General features: G+C 34.4%; 1 non-coding gene across 1 annotated transcript; it reads left to right on the forward strand.

Moving 5' to 3' along the window:
• The first annotated feature begins 5,012 nt into the window (after positions 1-5,012).
• On the forward strand, positions 5,013-5,086 carry TRNAR-UCG (transfer RNA arginine (anticodon UCG)). The gene has a single exon. It is a non-coding gene; the product is annotated as a tRNA-Arg (tRNA).
• The last annotated feature ends 19,567 nt before the right edge of the window (positions 5,087-24,653 follow it).

Raw genomic sequence — 24,653 nt, forward strand, 5'->3', positions numbered from 1 at the left:
GAAACACATAAGCTAGAAAGAAATGCAGGAGTCGGAAAAGTAAATTGTCAGTTTGGATTTGGATCTCCTTTTATAGAGTTTTGCTAGAGGATGGGTGAAACGCCGCCTTCAATGAAAGACCAAAATGAAGGCGCTCCTTGGAATTCACAATGCTTTGCGGCTAATCTCATTTAGGTTAAGCACTTAAGGATATGTGTTGCATATCTCGTGGAGTTAAGTACGATGGGAATGATGCCTACAAAGGGGATTGCACGCCTAGTATAGATGAGATCGTTTCAAGGCAACATGACGCCACATCCCACCTACTTAGAAGGTAAAAAGAGCAAGTATGATGCAACGAATTCCGAACCCTTTCAAATGGAACGTTGAGCTGATTAAGCATCTACGCAATGTCGAACCATTCCTTAAGAGTTGTACAAGACGTACGGAAACTAAAGCCCTGAAGAGCTTTGAGAATCAAAGGGAGAGACATCTGGTATCATACGGATAATGTCAAGAGACACGTATCCTCATACGGAGCAAGGAGGACGTTAGATCCAACTATAGTGAAATAAAATACCTTCAGTTTACGTGGGCCGATGAGATGCACTCTAAATCCTTTTCGTATCAGGACCCCTAATTTACACCTGAATTACGGAATCTCATTTCCAGTATATTAATAACTATCAAATATCCATCCAATAGTCGAAACCCAACACTTGTCCTCCAAAGAATCTAGGGTGAATATATTCGCCGACTACTGATTTTACCTCTGGTTCCCTATAAATAGAACGTAACTTCATAATTAAGGTACATACACACTTCTAATGCAATTTACTTTCAATTGTTTACTAATCTCACCCTAAACTGTGGTAAGTTAGACACTAATATGGAATCGTTGGTAAACAAACCTCGCCTTGATATTTTTTGTTTATCTTACTTTAGTCATTGTAAACTCTGATAAATTAGACAACAATACTAAAATTAAAATTTTAGGATAAAATTTTGGTGGGTTTATATTTATAATTCTTAGTATTTATCCGTATGTGGTTAATATACGTATGTATTTCTTGACTAAAGAGCCGACATTTGTATGAAAAACCAATCACAAATATTTGTTTCGACCGTCCAAAGAAAAAGCAATGTGTTGTTTTTTAATAAAGTAAACTCCTTAAAGAGAGTTTATGTCTTCGTCTTTTTTGTCTTTTTCTGTGTTTTTTCTTTTTTTTATGAGATAATGGATCCATTGGTTCTATTTTTGGAGAAAAAATGTGCATATATTAATGAGAAATAATGGCGACTCTAATAAATATTTAATTAATTCTTTGGTCTATTTTTGCTACTGTTTTGGAAGCATCTTCTGTTACAGTACTATATACTAGTTGTTTGTTTTTTTGGGAAAATACTTAAATGAAAGATGAAATAAAAAAAATAAAAGATAGATTTTTTTATTAGATGTTATTTTCAATCAAAATAATTAATTATATCATAAGTTATAGTCTAAAATCAGATATCAAATCATAGGAGTTGTATCCCATTACTGTTCCCTAAATACGTAATTTGATATTTTTTAAAGTGTCGGGGTCCATACCATATAGCTATGTTTTGATCAAGTTATGTTTTACTCGGACAACATTTTATCCTTAACTTTGTAATTAATTATAGTACATGTTTCAAAATGTAACATTATGGTCATGAATTTAAACTTTAACTAGCATAATGATATTTTTCACATTAATCAATACTATGATCTAGCAGTTAATTTTCAATTATAAAATTGGTTGAAATAATTTGATTTTTTTTGCTTTTGATATCGTTTAGGTGTTGTTTGATTAGGAGAGAAAAAGTGACCGTTTATAAAAAAAAAACATATTCAAAAATTGTGATATAGAAAATTAAAAACAGTGATTTCATTATATTGTTTAAGTGTAAAGTAAGACTATAATGTTCGATTTTGAAATTCACGAACAATGATGAAAGTAAATACAAAGTCATGGGTGTAATTTACCCATGTATAAGTACGTACTATTAAAATTGAAGTATGATATTTTTCTGTCTACATTTTCATCGGGAATAAATAATTTCTCATTCATGCCTCGTGAGAAATTCATATATGTTGACAAATTTATGGTATAACTTTAGCATAATGGTTTTTGGAAGAGAGTGAATTTAGTTTCTATGTAGAAAACATTGCATTTTTAAACATAATGTTTACGAATTAGTGCAATTTCTAACCTAGTTGATAAAAAATGAGTTTTGTTTCATTGACATCAAATGTGGAATTTCAAAACATATTGAGTGATCAGAACAGTGGAGATTACTGTGAGGACAGAACATGAAATTACACATAAAAGAAATTTCATTTTCGTCAATTAAGCTTGAAACTATATTAACTGATAAACGTTAGGTTTAAAATTGTATTATTTTGTACATAGATGCTAATCGCTCTCTCCTAATAATCATATGGTTAAATTTGTACCTTATCCCTTGTATTAATAATTTTTTAAAAAAAAACATCTAGTCTCCAACTTATAAAAAAAATAGAATGTATATATATATGAAGGGACGCAAGTTTATCATCTCACCCCAGACCTCAAGTATATCCGAATTGGAAAGGAATTATACTCTTAACCTATATAATCAACAATTGTTTACTTATTTATTTATATATGTGTGAGCTTTAGGTGTAATAGGCTTCATGAGATTTAAGAGTTTAAGACATGGATAAAATAGTTGATTCAAATTGATATCAGAGCCTCTCGGATTAGGTAGTCAGTGATTCAAATTCTTACATTTTCATTTATTAATGGAATTCTAACCAATGGCGAATACAGAATTAGTCGTTTGGGGGACCGATTTTACACGTGCATTTAAAAAAAAATTACTAAGTCGATTTCTTTTTTTGTATATATACGTGTTATAATGTAAGTGGTTAAGAACCAATTTTTAAGTACCAATGTAAAACTTCTCAAAATTAAGCTACATTGCGTTTAAGATTCTTAACATGTAAAAAAATTGTGTCTAATAGAAAAAATCGGATTTAGGGAGACCTAATAGGTCAAAAAATTTAGAAATTTAGATTTAAGAAGGGGCTAACACGCCAAAATATTTAAAAATTTAAATGGGCATAACAGACTACAAAATTAGAATTTTGGATTTACAGAACATGGGCCAATTTTGGATGTAAAAATTATTAGAGACAAGAGGATTGGAATCACCACAACCTCTAAATTTATAGAAACAGGAGTATCGAAACTATCTCTGATCATGATGGTTCCGGTGGAGAGGACCGGACCTTGAACCCCTCTCTATATCCGCCTCTGATTTTAACATACTTTATACCGTTTCAAACTAAAAAATACTCGCATACGGAAGTGTATTAACAATAAATAAAAAAAATAATAATTAAACTTTGATATTCGTTGTGCCTATGTATTCAATACAATCCTCTTTGGAAAGTCTAAGACAGTACTTAAACTTTCGGCTGGAATATTGAAAATTATGGATAATGTCCTTATTCAAATGTCACATAATTGAGTCAATTTAATTAAGCTATTAATGCTGTCAATTTATATATTAATTAAACTATTAATGTCGTCAACTTCCACCTCTGGATTACGTCATTAATTAATTAAAATATAATTACATAAATAGGTTGTAAAATTGTGGTTCACTTATTTTTATATTATTTATGTCTATCATGCATTAATAAATAATATGGATTCATTAAATAAATCTTTATACAGCTAGATCCATTTAAAAAAAAATATGAACACCAGAATTATTAGCTTATCTTGTCATCAAATTAATATAATAACCTGTAATTTAATTTCATAATACTATTTATAAAATAATATAATATTAGCATGTTTTTTATCTCCTATATAAAATAACATTTAAGTTGAAAATTGGAACTTATTTAATGTACTAAAATTCAAATTTATATAAATAGAGATAACTCAAATTCGAACTCTAAATATTTTTAATGGAAAATTTCTTATAAAATGAATCGTAATTTTAAATTTATAAATATTAACTTCATTTTCCATAACACCATCTATTTAAATAATAATAAAAAAAGGCCATAACTTTTGAAACTGTAATGAATCTGGGCTTGTCAACGTGAAAATGAAAGGGAAAATTAAAGAGAAAGCCCATTTGTATTTATGACGAAAAGCATAAACTCGGCCCTTCAAATTTTGTGTAATGGACAAAGCCCAAATTAGCATTGAAAGTTACTGTTTTTTTTTTGTCTTTTACTAATTACAACTTGATCAACATACCTAATTTGCTTCATAATATATCAAATATGTTAAATGTTAGTTTTTTTTTTTATAGTTGGCCGGTTCGAAGAGCGTCGGACACCCTTCAGGTGGATTCTCTCCCAATTAAAACTTTTTTACATACGCTAGGACTTGAACTCGAAATCTAGCTTAAACAACTTGAAATCCTTAATCATTCAAGCCAACTATACTTACACTATGACTCCAACTCGAAATCTAAGCTTAATAAGCCAACCTTAATTGGTTGTTAAATGTTAACTTATCTTACATATATCACAGAAAAAACTGTCAAATATAGGTTTCAAATTAATATACAAAAAAAAACATAAAACCTATATATATATATATATATATATATATAGGATAAGGGCTAAATTTAACCCTAATATTTTAAGTAAAGTGCAGTTTTAGTTCTAACATATAAAATTGTTCAAATTTAAGCCTAATGTTTCTAAGTAAGATCAATTTTGACTAGGCGCTATTGAAAAAAATAGCTTGACTGTTTTTTAATTGTCATATCGGACCTTTCAAACAAGTTTGTCGATAAATTACAGCAGTTTCGCATATTTTTGTTTGTTTTTTTTGTAACTATATTAATAACATAGTAAATAATTACATAGTGTGTTTGATAACTTTAATTCTACAACCATTTAAAATGTCCATTAAGTTAAAAATCACTTATTAAATAAGTCAAAATATTTAACTTAAAACTTTTAAGTTGAACATTATCGATTAATATTTTTTATTCTTGATCGCATAGCGCAGTGGATTAGCGCGTTTGACTTCGGATCAAAAGGTCGTGGGTTCGACTCCCACTGTGGTCATATCTATTCATTTCAAAAAAAAATATTTTTATAATGTAAAAAAAAACTAATATTTTTATATCGCTACTTATTTTTACTATTTATCAAACAGTTGTATTATTTAATACTTTCAACACTTAAAATTTAATACTTATTTTTCATAATTTAATTTTCAGTTTTATAAAACAACACCTAAATATCTTAGACATAATTGATCTTTGGAAGGTCACAGTTAAATAGTAGTTAAACCAGTTTTTCTAATTTTCGAAAACGTATAGCTAAAATTGATCTTGTTTTAAAATGTTAGGATTGAATTTGCACAATTTCATACGTTAAATCTAATTTTACACTTCTCTTAAAATGTTAGGATTAAATTTGGTCTTTTACGTTAAATCCTAAGGTGGAGATTCTAAGCATCCTGAGGCTTAGATTTAATAAGCCTATATCTGACGGTGAATGAGCAAATTCACTTGCTCATTAAGGTTCATGTGAAAATTCATGTATATATATGTAGAGAGAGAAAGTTTAGTGGTGATATTAGCCCTTTTCGTTTAAGGTTTAAAGGTGCACAAAGTCAATTAATCAAGTCAATCATTTTTTCAGTTTTTAGAAACTATAACAATATATTAGTCTATTAGTTAACCATTGTTTGACTCATTGTGAAAATATGAGTATGTCAGATTATTATAGTATTTTCAAAATGGGGAATTAAATTGAATCATCGATTGCAACGAATAAAAAAAACTTAAAATTTTCGAGGTTCTATGATTAAAACGATACCAACCTAGAAAAATATTTGAAGAACAAAGTATAATGAATTAAAAAAGATGATGTAGTTGGATTAAAATTGAACCAAATATTCAAGCAATATTAATGAAAGCTTCTGGTATCGATACAAAATAAAGAAAGGAAGAAGAGTCTTTTGGATTTCCAGTTCAAAAGAAAGAAGAAAAAAAGATGAAGAAGATAAGATATTGGTGACAAAACACAAACTTCCATAATATAAATGAAGTCCCCCTGACCTTTTCAATTGTCTGAGGGCAATTTTGTCTTTGCGCAACTCTTAGGGGCAAACCCATCTTTTACCTATAGTGGTACATTTCAGAAGCAGTACATTTCAAAAGCAGTCCACCTTTCTATGATAGTCTCAAATGTACCCAATCTCTACTTGAATTGATCAACACCATCCATCACAATCTGATTTGATCAATGGTTCAGATTGGAACATTTGTCTGGTCCTTTTTCTTTATCCTTAAAGTTTACTTGTTTAGTACACCTAGCATTAGTATAAAATGTAATAGTTAGCATATTATTTCTTAATGAGAATATCTCGAATTATTTTCACCTCATTCACTTTATTACTAAATATCTACAAAGATGTGAAAAGGGTATAAAAGACAAAATTGGCTAAAAAATAAATAAATAAAAGAGCGATAAAAAATTTAAATCTAGATATGCAAAAGTTTAAAGAAAATTTGCTAGAGTTATTTAACTAGTCAGTTTTAGGTTTGACTGTGTAGAGCATTTTCAATCATGTGAATATCCCTTTCATAGATGTTAATGATAACTTCTATGTTTCTCTCACTAAACCATTTTCTCCACCATCAGAAAGTGCACCTGAATAACTGCTTCACGTTGTGATGATCCACGATATTGAGAAGATTTTAAATAACTTTCCATAATCTTTCGAGTGAGAAACAAAAAAAAGATGCATAAGGAATGGTACATTAGAACAGTGCATAACAAAAAGGATGCCTCAGAAGAGATACCTTAGGTAAGTGTATTAAGAAGGGAAAAAGGTATACCGAGAGAGTTACTTTGGGTGAGTGCATCAAAAAGAAAAAAAGGTGTACCATGAAAAGTACCTCATGTAAGTGCATCAAGAAAGAAAAAGGATTCACGAGGAAAGTTACCCCAAAGAAAGTACATTTTTGTGCTGATTTTAATCTTTTAGAACAACAATTACAATCTCATTGAAAACTAAATAATGTGTTAGAATATTATCAAGTTGATGACAACTTGATTCTACCACATCATGAGGATCTACATTATAATTGAACGTTGTGTGTTGAGAAAATAAATTATTCAAAATGCTTAAGTATTCAATCATCAAAGTAGATCCAGTCATATGTAACATGTACAACTTTCTCTTAAGAATATATTGCTATGGAGTGTCTTCCTTCGGACAGTTTTGTTAAATGATCACAAATATCTTTTGTTGTCTTTTTTTTCCTTTTAATATATATTGTTCATATCATCCACGTATGGTCATATGCAAATGTTACCAGCTTTCAATATTATCGCTAAACAGTTATTTTTTCTCTAGATAGCTTTAATTTTTAACTTTTTAAACGATAAATTGCTGATTTTGAATTTTGAATTTTTCAACCTGAAATTTTGTTGTCATTGCTTCTATCATGATCTACTCTCCCATTTTTAAATTCTAAATGAACTAATATAATGTGTTCCACCATTCAAATATAATAATTATTTGTGAATCTCAATAAAATGAAAGTTATCCGATTTAAATTGGCGTCTAGGAAGGGAAATGAAACTTGCAACAAAAAATTTCGGGAAAATAAAATTAGAGCAAGATTAGAAAAATAATTCATAATATTGGTTGGGTTGGTGGATTCTACGTAGAAAGAAAAAAATACAACTAATAATTTGAAAATAAAATTAAGGTAAAAAGCATCATGATATTTTTGATCTTTTATTTAGATATATTAAGTTTCTAACTTTTTTTTTTTCATATTAAACCCCTAATGATTAAGAAATTCACCTTTAAATTTAGAACTCGGTTAGATGAGCCATTTTACATGTGTTTGAAATTTGATTTTTTCACAGTTTAAAAGTAGTTTTTAATATGTGTAATATATTGTAAGAACCTTAATTCAAACTGTAAAAAATTTAATTTCAAACGCAGATGAAATAAATAACACATATTTAACTGAATTAGATGTTCACAACTAACTAATTTGACAAGTAAGAGCTTAACATGACGAAAAATAAATAACAATGGACTTAATATGTTCAATTGAAATATCAAAGGCTGAATGAACCAAAAAATCATGGATAACCCTAAACAAATTAGAGAAATCACATGCAGTAATAAAAGAATTCGGCTATGAGAATATATCAAGATTTTGCATCTACTCTCAATTTATAAGGATACATTTTTATATCCTTTTCAAAGCTTTTGCATTTACACAAACACGTATATTCGCAACTTAGCTTTTCTTTTTCTTTTGTCTTTGTATATGTCTTGTGGGATATCCATTTCGGGTTTATGAATATCATAATTAACTAGTTTTTGACCCGTGCGATGCACGGATTCATCTTAATATATAAATATTAACAAAAATATAATTAATAATTACAATTAATGATATAAAAAAGGAGGAAGTGACACCTCAGCTCCATCGTTACTGCTTTATATTATATATAGATATGCAAAGAAATAGAGAGATTTTAGGGACTAATTTAAATTATGTAGAACTTTTAGATATAGATATGCAGAGAATTAGAGAGATTTTAGAGATTAATTTAAATTCTGTAGAACTCTTAGATATAGTATGGATAAAATAATCTTTTTATAAATAAATATAATAATATAACTAAAGTTAATATATTATATTTTTTATTAGTAAAAAAGGAGGAAGTGACACCTCAGCTCCATCGTTACTGTTTTATATTATATATAGAATATAGATATGCAGAGAATTAGAGAGATTTTAGGGATTAATTTAAATTATGCAGAACTTTTAGATATAGATATACAGAAAATTAGAGAGATTTTAGGGATTAATTTAAATTATGTATAACTTTTAGATATAGATATGCAGAGAATTAGAGAGATTTTAGGGATTAATTTAAATTCTGTAGAACTCTTAGATATAGTACAGATAAAATAATCTTTTTATAAATAAATATAATAATATAACTCAAGTTAATATATTATATTTTATATTATATTTTTTTATGTCACGTCCGTGACTAAATTTCTAAAATTTATATTTTGATATTAGTATATCGGATAATTATTGGGTATGTGCGGTTAATTTGGTGTTATAGGCAGGAGTTAATTTGGAGATTTTAGATGTAATTAAAAGTTTATGATAATTTTTAAAAAATTATATAAAGATGGAGGATCAAACTGAATTTTATCCAGATTTGGATATATATTTCCAGAGAATTCGTGATGATCATCATCACTTTGATTTCATTTTTCCCTTTTTCTTTTCTTACCCTGCCTCTTCATCTCAATCATCATTCTTCGACCGTTTCTCCACCGTTTCTTTGATTTACGAAGATTCGACCGTCCGAATCATTTGAAATTGGAACCATAGTATCCTTATACATAGATCTAAGTCCTAGTCGAAGAGTTTTTGAGTTTCGGCAATGTTTGGAGGGAAATGGCTTAGACAGAGTTTAAAGGCGAATTGAACGGATTTGTGGTTTTCAATTAATAGCCAAGGTGAGAAAGTACATGATAGAGAGAGAAGGTTACCGCCCGATTAGGCGAGGTTTGGAAGTTGGATGCTTATTGTCAGAATTATGGTTAGAACGTTGGTATTGCAATTGTAATATAATGATATGTGGATAAATTGGAGACTCTTAAGTATTGATTATTATCTTTCCATTTCACGCCCGATACCGATTGAGGTCATTTAGGGTCGGGTGTGACAGTTTGGTATCAGAGCTCTAGGTTAAATTCTTCGAACCTAAAGTGGATAGTACTTGAGGAATATCGATATTTGATGATAACTAAGAAAGAATCGACAATCATTGAGGAAGATGAATATTTGATGAAAGTTAAGAAATAATGTGGAATTTTTCGAGGATTTAGTAACTAGCTCATGAGGTGTAAACATGGGATTTGATGGTTAGCAATATCTAGGTGTATGAAAAATAGTAAATTATTTGATATTTAGTGATATGAGTTATGAGTAAGTCATAACATTGAGCTAGAGATATAGAGAATTGTCTATATAGGTGCTGCTGGAAAATCGGATTCGTACCTGAATCTTGTGATGCATTTTTCGACCAGATATAGGCCGAATCTGCCATAGAGTCCTAAATGAAAGTTCTTTATTATTATCTTACGTTTCGAAGGGTTTTTGAATCGTCTTATTCGGACTTCGTATGGAAAAGTTATGCTGACAACGGCATATGTTGGTCATTTTAGCGTTAAACCAGAATTTGGTTTTTGCTTTGATTTTTCTCCTTATTTGAGAGTCATTGCTACTGGCTTACATGATAAGTTGGTCTTCTAAGAACTATAAAAGGAAATGATAAAGTGATAAATTGAAGATAATAGATATAGGATTGAGAAAGATAAAATATGGAGGTTTCATTTGATGGGTTTGAAAGTTGATTAATGATTGAGAGATTATAACATGAATTTAGTGTATTATAAAATCTTAAGTTGAATAAATGAGATTGGAAATTTAAATTCTTATTTCATTGGGATGAGATTTAGAATTAGAGTTCATGATTTGATGATTAAATATAAAAATTTGATAAGCTTAAATAGTGGTTGAGGAAATAATTAAGATATGAATTTTGAGGATAAATTTTCTGATCTTAAGCACAGTTTGAGGTAGGAAATTAAGAGATAAATACGAAAGAAGTTATTTTTAGTTGAAGTTTGTGTGATTATGGTCTCAGTTTATATAAGGATCAAATTAAGAGTTTATAGGTCAAAAAGAAAATCGAATGATTTATAGATTTATTGACTTTTATGGGTGTAAAGATATTATTTGGAGTTTGGAGAAGAAAAAAAAACATCGATTAGCGTAAGTTATGTACTCTATCTTCCTTGGTTATATGGTTTGGAGGAAAGATTGAAGTTTCTTTAGATTGATAAATGATATATATAATAACATGTTAGCTTAATTGATTTTAAGGAGTTAAATGGAGAATTATAGGAGTGATGTTGATCTTAAGAGTTTATGAAATGACTCTTATTGATAGGAAATTGTATCATCAAAATGAGGTTTATATTGGTGATGTTGATGTTGAGGTTTATGAAATGACTCTTATTGATAGGAAATTGTATCATCAAAATGAGGTTTATATTGGTGATGTTGATGTTGTGGTTTATGAAATGACTCTTATAAGAGTGGTGATAATGTTGATGCTAATGATTGAATATTATAATATACATAGTTATTGAAGTGAAAAATTATAGATATAAGTATTATTATGATGAAGTAAGATTATATGGTGATGCAAATCATTGATTCAGATAGCGGTTCAAAAGTGATATTTTTGAAGTCTATAGAGCTTGAAGATAGGTGAAATATATATTTGATATATATGCAATTGATGGAATCAATTGTGATTTTAATTTATTAAAGTGAGATTTGGTTTACTGATAGAAAGATATGAATATAAAGTATATCTCATATCACATAAAATTGAATATATGATATTTGAAGTTTTATTGTGGATTTATTAGTAATGGAATTGACTAGGTTGAAGTTTAGAGTTACTAAGAGTATATTTAAATGATTATTACAAAGATGTCGATATTGATAAATGATGGAGTTAATGGATTGTGAACTTTGAGATGATTTGAGGAAAAAAAAATTTCGATTAGAGAATATGAATTTCGAGGACGAAATTTCTTAAGGTGGGGAGAATTGTCACGTCCGTGACTAAATTTCTAAAATTTATATTTTGATATTAGTATATCGGATAATTATTGGGTATGTGCGGTTAATTTGGTGTTATAGGCAAAGTTTGGAGTTAATTTGGGGATTTTAGATGTAATTAAAAGTTTATGATAATTTTTAAAAAATTATATAAAGATGAAGGATCAAACTGAATTTTATCCAGATTTGGATGTATATTTCCAGAGAATTCGTGATGATCATCATCACTTTGATTTCATTTTTCCCTTTTTCTTTTCTTACCCTGCCTCTTCATCTCAATCATCGTTCTTCGACCGTTTCTCCACCGTTTCTTTGATTTACGAAGATTCGACCGTCCGAATCATTTGAAATTGGAACCATAGTATCCTTATACATAGATCTAAGTCCTAGTCGAAGAGTTTTTGAGTTTCGGCAATGTTTGGAGGGAAATGGCTTAGACAGAGTTTAGAGGCGAATTGAACGGGTTTGTGGTTTTCAATTAATAGCCAAGATGAGAAAGTACATGATAGAGAGAGAAGGTTACCGCCCGATTAGGCGAGGTTTGGAAGTTGGATGCTTATTGTCAGAATTATGGTTAGAACGTTGGTATTGCAATTGTAATATAATGATATGTGGATAAATTGGAGACTCCTAAGTATTGAGTATTATCTTTCCATTTCACGCCCGATACCGATTGAGGTCATTTAGGGTCGGGTGTGACATTTTATCAGTAAAAAAGGAGGGAGTGACACCTCAGCTCCATCATTACTGTTTTATATTATATATAGAATATAGATATGCAGAGAATTAGAGAGATTTTAGGGATTAATTTAAATTTTGTAGAACTCTTAGATATAATACGGATAAAATAATCTTTTTATAAATAAATATAATAATATAAGTAAAGTTAATATATTATATTTTTTATCAGTAAAAAAGGAGGAAGTGACACCTCAGCTCCATCGTTACTGTTTTATATAGAATATAAATTATAAAACTATAATTAAATAAAAGCCTAAACCCTACGCAACCCCCTGGACTGGTAACTTTTAATCATTTTGCCACCTGAACTTATGGGATGACCTATTTGCCCCTTCAACTATTTAAAAGTAGTATTAGCAACCGCTTATTTTCATTATAACGGAAACAATTATGACATATAACGGAAACAATTATGACATTTCTCATTGCAAGCACTAATGTCATAATAAAAAGGGTTGTACACTACTAAAATAAGCTGAAAATAAGGTTAGTATAGACAATACACAAGTTCTCTTATAAAAATTGCATATATGGTTATGCACTACTAAACACAAGCTGCAAATAAGGTTATATATATGCAGGCTGGTTCCAATACTTCCATGCACACTTGTACTAATGTTGTAATTTCATTTTGTTTCCGTTATAATGAAAATAGGGGGTTGCTAATACCACTTTTAAATAGTTGAGAGAGAAAATAGGTCGTCCCGTAAGTTCAGGGGGCAAAATGACCAAAATTGACAAGTTCAAGGGGTTGCATATGGTTTAGGCCTTAAATAAAATTATCAAACTTAATTCTGAATATATCATTTTTTTCTATATGTAATAAATAAAGTATGCTTTTACATTATAATTAAAATCTAAATTCGAATTCATAAATTCTGAATTTTTACAATATATCGTAAAACTTTAATTTATAAATTCTAATTCTTAAAATAGATTAAAAATAAAGATTTTATTAGTTTGATATAATTTAAAATTATGACTTGATACAATAATAGATAGTTTTTTAAAAATGAATTTATATGTAAATTTTTCATTTCTCTCGATCTCTTCTATAGCTTGTGTTTTAATCTCTAAATCCGAAAATAATTTCAATGAAATCCAACAAAAAGAATTATGTCTATGTTGATAAATAAATGTAAATCTATTATATAAATACACAACACAGTGCCTACTAAATCTTTATGTGGGCTTTGTTGGATGAGGTCCAAGGCTGTTTTTTTTTTTATGTGGGCTGCTATTCACCGCAATATTTTTTTTTTCCACCTACCGCATTATTTTGATAATTATGCCCTCCTTATAATTTAAACTCAAAAAATCAAAAATCTCAAATCCTCTCTAACTTTTTGGTTTTTCAAAAAACCCGACCTAAAACAACATGCCGCCAAAGCCAGGAGCGGGTAAAGGCTTCATGAAATCTCCGGTAAGTTTTTTTTTAAATTATTCAGAAATCACGGGTTCCGCCTCCGAATCGGAGGCAAAACCCGTATGAATTTACCCTAAACGGACTCCCCGTGCCATTTCCGCCAAGGGTGGAACGGACGAACTGTCCATTCCACCCTAGGTGGAAACGGCACAAAGGTGGAACGAACGGCGCCGTCGTTCCACAGTACGGTGGAACGAAAGGCGCAATCGTTCCACCGTACTGTGGAACGAGGGCCATGCTTGTTCTACCTTACGGCAGAACGAGCGGCGCACTCGTTCCGCCTTACGGCGGAACGAGCGGCGCATCCGTTCCACCGTAAGGCGAAACGGTGTGCGCTGCCCGTTCCGCCGTAAGGCCGACACGAGCACCGCAACCGTTCAGCCCAGCGGACGGACGGTTGCGGCGCTTTGTTTAGGCCAAATTAGGCCCGAAATTTGTTTTTTTTAAATAACTTGGTTCGACCCGGCCTATGGCAATGTCCAAGTATTAAAAAAATCGAAAAACGAGAAATTGAGTATATTTAAATAAAAATGCGTTATTTGCTTATAAATGTAAAATGTTTTTGGTTTTTACAGGCTGATATTGCTGAGAACCGTTCTGGAAAGAGACATACAAGGTCACGTGTTGTGACTGCCTCTGCCCGAAGGGAACGGGGGGACCAGATATTAATGGGGGATGCCCAGAGGGCACAGCCGGAGGAGATGGTGGATGTTGTAGAGATGGACGGAGATGACTCTATGCCTCCTCAGAGTTCATCCTCTGTGCGAGTACCTACTAAGACCATACCGAGGGTCCTGGCGGACGTTTTGCTTCTACAGCAGGGTCGTCTTCGGGTGAGAAATTTAAATTTACTTATTATTATGTTATTTATTCGTGATTATTATAAAATATACGAATATAATAAATGAATTTACTGTAATTTTAGGTAGCAGCAAGCGCTCGAGGAGTGATGTAGAGGATGACTGGATCGTGAAGACCCCGGTTCCTGGGGGTCCATCTGATGGTCTTGTGATCCCGACCTTCCTGGGACATATTGCCACTGCTATCTGGAGCGGGCAGGATAGGGGCCTCCTCAGGTGTCAGACACGATCATTATACTGTGGGAAGCTGTATGTATGGTACGGTGGTGCTTCTCAGCAGATCCAGAAGCGTATGGAGTCAACTGGATTGTCCCATTTACCCAATATCATGTATGGCCACATCGATGCGCCCCTGATTGCGGCTTTTATGGAGCGGTGGCAGCCAGACACGTCATCATTTCACATGCCGTTTGGTGAGATGAGCATTATATTGCATGATGTGTGGCAGATTTTGCGCATCCCCATCGATGGCGGTATACGAGCGGCTTCCGTCCTGGATTATTGTCAAGGAGATCAGATTGCTGATGCATAGGCTACTGCTTGGACGTTTCTGATGCTCGGTTGCACATTGTTCGTGGACAAGAGTGGAGACCGCATTCGACCTTCTTATCTGTTGGAGGTACAGGACTCTATATCTGGAGCCATTGGACTCTCATGGGGCTCAGCTGCACTAGCATATCTACACCGTCATCTAGGTATTGCTAGTAGAGGAGACTGCGGGCAGATCACGGGTTGTCTGACACTGCTTCAGGCATGGATTTATGAGTACTTCCCATTCTTCAGGCCTCAGGGGGAGGGAGTCACATTGGATCCAGCGATGCCGAGGGCTTGCATGTGGCCATCTATACCGTTGGAGAAGAGTGGGGATTGACTGAAATCATATCGTGTGCGGCTTGATAGATTGACTGTTGTTGAGGTGCAATTTCAATTTAATTATAAAATCCAAATTCATTTACTTGTATTATTTGCATGTTAATGTTGTTGTATACGCCTATAGGTGATGTGGATGCCGTATGGTCCTGATGTCATTACGCATACCCCTAGGACGATATACGCCGGATGGATACGTTACAGAGATGTGATTGAGCCGTACATACCGGGGAGATGCCTTCGCCAGCTAGGTTACGTGCAGACCATACCCTGACCGATCTTGAGGCTGTTAAAGTCCGTACGTCCTTGGTCCAGCTTGAAGTATCGGGTAGAAGTGCCCGCCGATATGGCGGAGGATCTTTGGACCTCGTTTCCCGAGGCTTGCATGCTGATATTGTCTCGGTTCACTCTTGCATGGACTCCTTCGGACTGTGAGGAGCAGTACATATCGTGGTACTTCCTGCATTCACACCCTCAGCTACTACCGGATATGCCTGCACCCAGACCGATTATTCATACTCGCTCGAATAGCGAAGTGGTACGTAATTTAATTGTTAATCAATTTACAATGATCAGAATGAAATTAAATGAAGTGATATTTATTAATTTTGGGTTATTTCTTTTGCTAGTGGATTAGCCGTTGGGTTAACTGGGGAGAAGGTGCATTGGACGCGATGAACCTTCTTGATGAGGATGTTGCGGCTGAGTGGAGACAGTCGTACGACCAGATTTTGAATGCTTGGAATTCGGCCAAGTGATTTGTGGTTGTGTTTTTAGTACTTTTTATTATAAGTATATGGCTGTTGGCATTTTAGTACTTTTTGGCATTCAGATAATATCTTTTATTATGTACTTGATATTTTAGTACTTTAATTTTATAAGTACGTTGTTAATTACTATTTGTTAAACAGAATCAATCAACAACATGTAACTCGAATGAACAAAACTGAATCGAAACAGCAACTGTTTGTTATCCAGAATCTATCAGAATCAACCTGTAACGCATATAAAGCTATCCAGATCAATACAGAATCATTACAGACACAATACAGACACAACATGTAACTCGAATGAACAAAACTGAATCGAAACAGCAACTGTTTGTTATCCAGAATCTATCAGAATCAACCTGTAATTCATATAAAGCTATCCAGATCAATACAGATCAATATAGAATCATTACATACACAATACAGACATAACATGTAACTCGAATGAACAAAACTGAATCGAAACAGCAACTGTTTGTTATCCTAAATCTATCAGAATCAACCTGTAACGCATATAAAGCTATCCAGATCAATACAGATCAATATAGAATCATTACAGACACAATACAGACACAACATGTAACTCGAATGAACAAAATTGAATCGAAACAGCAACTGTTTGTTATCCAGAATCTATCAGAATCAACCTGTAATGCATATAAAGCTATCGAGATCTAAGTTGAACCAGTCTTGTCCATTATGCTGTCCTAGCTGCATAAATGTGATCCCACCCTTCAACGATACGTTCATGGTGCCCTTTCCACCATTATAGTACATAAGGGACTAGAAAATTAGGAGATAAATTTAAACGAATATAGTGGCGACAGTGCGTACCCAAATAAGCTATGCAGATCTCTCGTTCTGGTCTTGTAGCAGTGGAAGGGGCATACACTGGTAAAATAGTACCACAAAAACTAGAGTTATTTCCATCCAGGTATCCGAAAAACATTACAGCAGCATTGTACAATGTAGCAATCACAAACATGTCATCATAAGCGAGCATCCAATGCTCCTGCGAACAAGCTCCACCATCCCAACTGATTCTATTAATTGCTGCATCAACACCGTCAATTAACACAGATTCATACCGAGAAAGGTTAGCAATTACTTCATTCCTCATGTGATGCCTGACTGATTGCCACTTCTCTTCGGTGCCAAAAATGTAGGAAGAAACAACACGGAAGCCACAATTTCCATCACCGACTACGTCGCAATATGTTTCAACGTACGGCTTAATGATTCCGATTACTTTGTCAGAATGAACGAAATCATTAACTTCATACGTATTTCCATCTGCATTGAATCAAAATAAGATATTGTAAACCGCACATAACTTATGTTAAGTGTAAATGAATTAGATATTGCAAAACTGTATTACCTGAGGATGCAAAATTATGAATAGATGATGAAGAGCTTTTCCTACCACTTCTACCACGGCTCCTAGATGAACTACTAGAACGAGCATGTCCACGCCGAGTTTCGTTGTACTCCTAGGCACTAGGCATACGTTTTGTAGATTTACCCGACTTCGGTCGTCCTCGAATGTTAATTTTCACATCAGGTTCGGTGTAATGTGCTTGATCAGGGTGTAGTTGATCATGTATAAGTATTGAAATGTTTCGCAGTAAGGCTGGGTCACCTTGAGATACCTGGTCGACTAAGGATTTAAAATATCTCTGATCCTCTGTCTAATCATGACACCCTTCAGTTTCATGAGTCTGACCATAATTAATCAAACGTGTTCTCTAGAACACATGAACCCTCTCAACACTGATAATATCGCCAGACTCATAAGCTTGTTTGATCTCGCATGCACATGGTATCTGATGAGAGGTTCTCAATACACATCCACAACGCGCATTCACTTCATGGCTCAAACTTCTCATGCGAACTAACTCAACATTGATCAGTTACATGCAGTAGTGTGAGACTTTGCATACCGGGTGGTTAAAGGGGAATCTGGAGTAAGAGACTCATTTACGAAGCCTGGACTGCTCAAGCATGTACCTAATAAGAACATAAACATACTATCAGTTGACTGAGATTTACAAGTACATGATAAGAATACAAACATCTTCCAATAAAACCTATTGAAAATACCTGATATGAGATGCCTGGGCTTCTATCTGCTTATGAACCTTTTGCCATACCGTATCCAGCGATCTTGTGGATGTATTGAGCCATTGCTTTAGACTCGCATGTTCGCTCTCCACACGACAAGTGGTTGTGTTGCCAAAATGTAAGAAATTTTTCGTCCATGCAACAACAAACTTCTCCTTATGCACCAACCACGTCTCCTCAACGTACGAGATAAGAGTTTGGTACCTGCTCATCGAATCCTGCATCTTGCCCAGATTTTCCTCGTACTCCGCAATGGATAAAGATTCAATTAATGTTCTCCATTTTCCATTCTTGAATTTACCGGCAATTGATTTTTCTCCCATGATTCTGTACGCTCGATCTTCTACATCCTTGTTTATATGCCAGGTGCATAGCAAATGTGTTGTATGTGGGAAAACATCCAGAATCGGTTTCAACAACCCCAACTCCCTATCACTGACGATAACAGTCGGGTTGAGATCAAACCCAATCAAAACCCTCAGCCGCTGCAGGACCCAATGGTAACTTCCTTTAGTCTCATCTTTAATGATGGCATATGCGATCTTGAAATTGTTATTGCAAGGCGTCATCCTAACAATTTCAACAAATGGAATTTTGTACTTGTTGGTTTTGTACGTGGAATCAATGCCGATGTACCAGTGATAAGTCCTGAATAAATCTACTGATTCTGGATGTGCCATAAACACATGTGTAATGACACTGGAATCACCCTCAGTTTGCGTATAAAGAGCATACTTGTTCTCGAGAGCGATATGATAGAACTGACTAGCCAAGTCTCTACCTTCAATCCCATCATTCCTCATCTTATCTCTATAGTTGTAGACGTGTTTAATTGTTGGGTGGTCTTCAGGATGCTTTTCTTTAACGGCTGCTAAAATAGCACAAGGCTTTGCTTGAGCCAAACTCATATCACGAACGATTAATTTAGATGCGATACTGAGTCCGCTCATCTGCCGACTTCCCTCTGGATACACACGTAACGAATGATTGTGCTGACTAGTTAATCCAGCCTTAGCCTTTATCCCCCAACCAGTAAGGTCTGGCCGTTGATAGGCTTTAATCTCAAATTTACACCTGCACGCTTTAGTTTTCGTTTTTCGTATTAACCCTGCGTCATCTGTTTTCCCTCTGTAGCGTTGACCCCGTGAACATCTCAATTGCTTTTGCTTTCCACCATTTTTATGCGAAGATATTGTAATCTCAAACCCAATTCGAATAGCTACCTGTTTTGCCCAAGTAACATCATCTTCACACGAAGCGAAAACGGTGTCTGTTATAAAACGAGAACTGTAATCAATGTCGTCCGGTTGCCAATCTTCTAACGGTTCCTGAATATATAAAAAATGCATAATATGTATTAACAATACGCAAAAAAAATGTTAAAAAATGACATTCGGTTGCATAATAGGTATTAACAATACATGTAAAAATTTAAAAATATAAATTTAGGGCTTAGTCGGGTTAAAAATTACAATTCCGAGCTTGTTCGGGCCTCGTATAGGCTAAACGGACAGGCTGCCCGGTTAAAATGCCAAAAATTGGTCAAATTATGCCTAAATGGGCAGCCTGCCCGTTCCACCGTACGTGAGAACGGGCAGGTCACGCCGCTCGCCCGACGGCGGAACGAGCGGCATGCGCTGCTCGTTCCGCAGGCCGAACGGGCAGCGCGCTCTGCTCGTTCGGCTGGTGGAACGAGCGGCGCATGCCACTCGTTCCGTAGGCCGAACGAGCGGCGCATGCCGCTCGTCCGCACGGCCCAACGGGCAGTTCGTCCGTTCGACCGTGCGGACGAAAAGCATCGGACGCCCGTTTAGGCCAATCCAATTAAAAAAAATTTAAAATATTAAAAAACGAAATTTTAATTTAAATTTATATCGTAGGATTACCTCGTGTACGAAATCATGGTCTTCGGGAATGCTCAGGTCCATTTTCGTCCAATTAGAGTTCTTAGGCTTGGGAGAGAAAGAGAGGAAAAAAAAGTTTTGGTTTTTGAGTTTAAATTATGAGGAGGGCATAATTGTCAAAATAGTGCGGTGGTTGGAAAAACATATTGCGGTATATAGCAATACCCTTTTTTTATTGAATTTAAATAAACTGAACTGAATTAAATGTTACTGAATTTTGGATAAATATAATTATAATAAATAAGAGTTTTGCTATTTACCGCTCCCAAATTACTTATCACCGTCTCATTTGAACAATTCTACTTTTTGCATAAAAAAAATTCAAAACTGAAAAAAAAATTGAGAGAAAATTTCAAAATTTGGCTTAAACGGATGCGGCATCCGCCCGACCCATGGCGGGAACGGATGGCGCATCTACCTCCACCATAGGTCGGGCGGATGCCGCATCCGTCCCAACCATGGTAGGGGCGGATGGGCCATCCGTTCTCGCCATGGGTCGAGCGGATGCTGCATCCGCCCCCGTCATGGGCTGGGCGGATGCCGCATCCGTTTAGGCCAAATTTTGAAACATGCAAAATCGTAAAAAATTTAGTGGCGAAAAATACTAAATCGTTCAATTTTTTATGATGAAAAATGCAAAATTGTCTAATTTTTTTGTGACGAAAAATGCAAAATCATCATGAAAAATATATATCATTTTCATAAAAAAAATGTAAATTTTAATGTTTGCGATTCGTAATCATCTTCGGGGCTCGGATTGTCACACATCAATTATTTTCATAATTTCAATTATTGTTGTTCAGGTTTATGATTTTGGAGAGAGAATTTTCAGTTTTTGATCAAAATTATGTGAAGGGCAAAAAAATCCAAATGGAGACGGTGATAAGTAATTTGGGAACTGTATTTAGCAACATTGGTGCCTTCTATTTTACAAAGTAAGCTTTACTTTGTTTTTCCTACCATTGGATGAGCTTACTTTGTCAAAGTTCATCACCATCCAAGCATAGTCTAACCCTAGCAGCATTATATATAAATAATACTAAATTATAAATTATATATATTATAATAAATAATAATAAATTACTAAATACTGAAACTGTATGTCATGCTGAATTGAACTGAACTGAATTGAATCACTGATAGTGAAATTAGATGACAAATAACTGAGTTTGATTTTCCTTATAAATACCTTATTCAAATATAGTCTAGTCTAAATTATTTTCACATCGGATTCGAACTGAGCTACGCCATGTTAGATGAACTAATTCATAAGTCCAGTCTAATTTGTCCCGCTCAATTAATATAGGGTAAATTACAAAACTGGATCAAATGGGAGGCTCATTTATATTTTCAGACCCATTATCAACCAACTTACATATATAGACTATGCCCTGAAAACTTTCCGGAAATGCCCTTCATATATATATAAGAACTTTTGCATTTCACCCCTAAACCATTCGCGAAACTTGAACGACGAACACCAAAAAACTCGAACGACGAACATCTTCAACACCTCCAATCTTTACATTTATTCTTCCAGCGACTTCCAACCGATTCCAGTGGTAAGAACCGGCAAGAAGGTATGTCATTTTGTGATTTCTGATTAGGTTTTAACGCTTCTATTCCTACACTATGGTGATTTTACTTCTCATGCGATTTAGAAGTAGGGTTTGCAAATTTATTGTGTTTTTTCGTTGGTTCATAGCTTCGTTTTGTTATAATGATACTTAGAAATAGTTAAAATCAGTTGTGGGGACCAAATTTTACAGAATCGACCAATTCGCGAATATGAGTTTACTTCGCGAAGATCAAAATCTGCGAAGTAAACTCATGTCCACGAAGCAGTCGATGCATATGCTATTGTTCCGCATATGCGAAGTCGTGAATGCGCTTGTCAGTTCGTGAATGTCATATTCGCGAAGTGAGTATTTACTTGACTAATTTGATATACTTTATGATTTGGAAGGGTGATCGTTCTAAGTCTAATTCTAAAAAGAGGAAGAGGACATCAAAGACACTTAAGAAGAGTATCAAAGACATGCTTAGGTACCCCTACGCCTATGATACGAGAGCTACTATCACAGTTCGTTCTGATGCTGAGGTGATGAAGAAAGTGAAAGAAAGATTATCCACAGTGCAGTTGGCCATGTTCAGGAAAACATGTTTTGGGCATTTGGTGGACTTCGAAGTGTATTCGTTGTCCTCTCCTTTATGCCATGGGGTTCTTACAATGAAGATCAATCCGAAAGAGGGTAAATTCGGAGAAATGTGGTTCCAAATCAATGGTGTTGAAGTGAAATTCGGTCAGCGTGAATTCGCACTCATAACCGGATTGAGACTAGGTGATCCGTCACCAATTTTTAAACGGATGAGCAATTATAAAAGGGAAAACAGATTGAGGAATCTCTATTTTGGAGGTAAAGAGAGTATAAATCACAAAGATATATTCGATACCTTCTTAGAGACTAATTGGGAAAAAAATAACGATGATGCTGTGGCAATGGCTATGTTGTTCGTTATACACAGGTTCCTACTCACAACTGATGCAGTGAAAAAGGTTGATGACAATATCATCAACCTAACTGATTTCCCGACTGTATTTAACTCGTTTCCATGGGGTGTGCCTGCTTGGAATGAGCTGTACAAGACGATGGAATGTGGGATCCCAGGAAGGAAGAAGGCATTTCACGCGTACAACGCGGAAGAAGGAAAGAAGAAGGCCGTCCCATATCAGCTTCATGGATTAGCACAAGCGTTCCATGTATGTTTCCTATATTCATGTGATTTACTTAATGTTAGATTTCAACTGTAATGATTTTTATTTAATACTTTGTAGGCTTGGATACTGGAGATATTGCGTGCACCCCCTAAATACTATTTGAGGAGGCCAAAGAACGTGTACCCTCGTATATGTCGGTGGATAAATGCAAAGAATATAACTTTCTTAAAAGCTGAAGAAATATTTAAGGTAAGTACATATGTCTTGTGTACAAAATTAATGTGTGCTTTGGATGTAAGTAACATGTGCTTATGGAGTTGGGTTTGATTTTTCATGTTTTCAGCCAGCTGATGTGCAAGCATCTGAACTTGTTATCGAGGAAGACGAGGCAAAGTGCGATTGGTATGCGCCAATGAAGGATTATTTTGATGGGAAAGCTGTAGACCTTGACCTTGATGTGTTATTCGCACCTTATAAGGGGTCTGAGCTAAGTCAAGAAGAGGAGAACAATGAGGAAGAGAATGAGGTACATAATGAGGAAGAGAATGCTATAGGTAATCAGGGCGAAGAGGGTGTTAGAAATGAGGAGGAAGAGTATGTTTATATAGATGAGGAGGACAGAATTAGAAACGAGAAGAGGTGTAAGAAGAAGAATGAAGTGAATGTACAGGCAAATGAGGAAAAAGAAAGGAAGGCAAGGATGCGGGAGAGATTTGAAATGTTGAAGGTGGAACTTAAAGATTCATTGGCAGATGAATTCGAGCGGAAGATGAGATCGGAGTTCAGTGAGTCTAATAGGCGGGAGAGGGTGGAGTTGAAGGAGGAGTTGATGGCAGAGTTGAAGGTGGAGTTCAAGGAGGAATTGAGGGCAGAGTTGAAGGTGAAGTTAAAGGGAGAGTTGAGGGCAGAGTTGAAGGACGAGTTGATGGTGGAGTTGAAGGAGGAGTTGATGGTGGAGCTACGGGCTGTGAGTAAGGCAGATCGGATAGGAGAGCGTTTTGGATGTGATATGTATACGAATTTCGACTTTGTGGGGGAAATAGGTGGGGATGTGGGGGAGGCGAACGTTGTAGAACAGCATGGTGCGGAATATAGTGAAGAAGAAAAGAAGAATAAAGACCAGGATAGGAAAGAAGATCAGAGTGGAGTAGATAAGAAGGAAGAGAGTGAGAGGAAGGAAGAGGGTGAGAGGAAGGAAGAGCAGTGTGGAGAGGATAAGAAAGAAGAGGGTGAGAGGAAGGAGGAGCAGTGTGGGGAGGTGATTGAAATCGGCGATGACATGGAACCACAAGAGATGCTCCCTGGAAAGGTATATGATAGTTTATTTATATACATGTAGTTTTATATTTATTTTTAAATATGTTCCTTACAGGATGTTGGTCGTTATGTTTTGACAGGAAGCAATTATCACTTTAAGCGAGAACACAAAAGCCGTGATAGATGATGTGCATAAGCCTCAGCCGTTAAGGGCGGTGCGACAAAGGAAGCGATCACATCACGTGACAACACCGTACATGG

The sequence above is a fragment of the Euphorbia lathyris genome, chromosome 6, assembly GCF_963576675.1.
Source record: "Euphorbia lathyris chromosome 6, ddEupLath1.1, whole genome shotgun sequence".
Taxonomy (NCBI): domain Eukaryota; kingdom Viridiplantae; phylum Streptophyta; class Magnoliopsida; order Malpighiales; family Euphorbiaceae; genus Euphorbia; species Euphorbia lathyris.